This window comes from Ruditapes philippinarum, unplaced genomic scaffold (assembly GCF_026571515.1).
Source record: "Ruditapes philippinarum isolate M1 unplaced genomic scaffold, ASM2657151v2 ctg12399_1_1_1_1, whole genome shotgun sequence".
Taxonomy (NCBI): Eukaryota; Metazoa; Mollusca; class Bivalvia; order Venerida; family Veneridae; genus Ruditapes; species Ruditapes philippinarum.
Window position 1 is genome coordinate 1 of NW_026857423.1, and position 2,073 is coordinate 2,073.

General features: G+C 31.9%; 1 long non-coding RNA gene across 1 annotated transcript; it reads left to right on the forward strand.

The window, feature by feature from the left end:
- The first annotated feature begins 79 nt into the window (after nucleotides 1-79).
- On the forward strand, nucleotides 80-1,606 carry LOC132749682 (uncharacterized). The gene is made up of 3 exons (XR_009628455.1): nucleotides 80-288; nucleotides 567-723; nucleotides 1,024-1,606. It is a non-coding gene; the product is annotated as an uncharacterized LOC132749682 (long non-coding RNA).
- Nucleotides 1,607-2,073: the final 467 nt, after the last annotated feature.

The following is a 2,073-nucleotide window of genomic DNA, read 5'->3' on the forward strand; positions in this document are numbered from 1 at the left end:
GTTAAATTTAAGCATGCTCCATCGTTGTTCCAGAATTACGGATTTGGCGAGAAAGACTTTATCTACATGCAGAGGTAAATCTTGTTTTGTATTAACTTATGTTTAAAAATATTCAGCATATTTATTGATTAATAATACTAAAACAAGTAATATAAAGTTAATAGCGTTACTTTTTCTGGTTTACAGGTTAAAATTAGAAGAGATACACACTGGCGTATCTTTGTTGGAGAGTAAACAGAGGGTTACACGAACACATTCAATTGAATATGGCTATTACCGGGCATAAAAGTAAGTAGCTTGATATATTTATACATAGCATCGTTGCGTTTGGGTTGTGACTGCATATTCTTGAGCGTTGGTAATGTTACTAAAGTTATATAAAATCCTTATGTTTGGTCACAAAATTAAGTAAAATCCTCATATTTTATTCAGATATAAATGACCACATAATGAAGTAACAGCCTACTCAAAAAGTTTATGGCTATAAGGTTGTTTTTTATGTTTATGTGATAACTAATTCGTTTGTAATGTCATTCTTTAATTATTTTTTTTATTGTTTATCTAAGGTGTCTTGTTGATGGTGGCTTCGGGCGAATAAAAAAGCTATTCAAGAGGTCTGATTGCGAGAGTCTGAGTCAATTTGCAGACATTGTGGATAAAATCGGCAAGGAACAATTTCCCTATTTCATATCGAAATGAAAACGGTGATCAGACATGGAAATGGTAATTAATTTTCAACAAAGTTTTAATATTTATTTTTGATAACTAGTAAATAATATAATGTAGGCTTAAACATTATAAGAATCATGTATAATTATGATACTCGGAGTCACGCCGATCACTAGCAATACACATACATGTACATAGTAGAAAAAAAAGTTATTGATTTTATAATAATCTCTGAAGAAGAAAAAATGCAATGCCTAAAATATTTTTTCACAAAGATGGTATATTTTCCAAAAATAATATACGTTATATACAGTATTTACTGCATTTTAATAAAATAACATTATTTTAACACAGGTATGACTGGAAGTCGTATTTGACCCGATTTTTCCTACAAGTGAAAGGCATACCGAAATATCACTGATTCAGATTTTCTGCTGCAGACAAGTCGGCTGTGTTTGTTAAGGAAATATGAGATAGCGAGGAAGTTCGGGTTCCGCTGATTAGATGTAATACTGACGTTCCAACAACAACATTTCCCGAGGTCGTACAGCCCGCAGGATTAAGTCGTACACGTCGCGAATACTTATACCGAAACATTAGAAAATATGTGCGTCCTGCATACCAAGATGCCACGTGCCCGTCATACACTGAAGAGTGATTCACGCTGCATGCGTAAAGACTGAGTGATGAAAATATTGTTAATGTTTTCAAGTTCAATTGTTTCCATTTTTTATAATTAACGTTTTGCTATTAAGTTTCGTAGGTTATGACAGCAGGTCCAAGTTTTATAATGATAAAATGTAATTGTTCTACATGTATTATTCAAGAATACCTTGAAAACAGTGATATAAATTATTTTTTGCATAATATTATCTTACTTTTATATATTTTAATATTATTGTAGTTAGTGCAAAATTATAACTTTGGAAACACTTGACTTCATTTGTTATCTGCTTAACTACATTTGACGTCGTCATAATTATTATGACGTTACGTAAATCTGTCGTTGACGCTGCATTAATGTACTCTTTTAAACCTATATATCTCAAAAACTATTTGCAATATCGATGTGAAATAAAGTGCAACGTGTAAAATAATGCATGTCCTAAAATATTAGCTATAAAACTAAAAATCGATAAAAAATGCCCGAGTGCCCTTTTTCTCGTGACGGCGGTCATGTGTAGTTTGTGTACTCCCCACTGTCCGAAAATCAGCACAGGCAAAGCAGAATCTATTTTTAGAATAGCGAAGGTTAACTCATATCGTGACCTAGAAAATGTATCTAATTTATTAATAACTGCTGAATATTCAGCTAAACCCGCGGTATGAGTCACGAAAATAGTTCTTCTTTTATTAATGCGCGAGTTATTCTAGAGTCCAAAAAACTTTTGATTTGTTAATAAT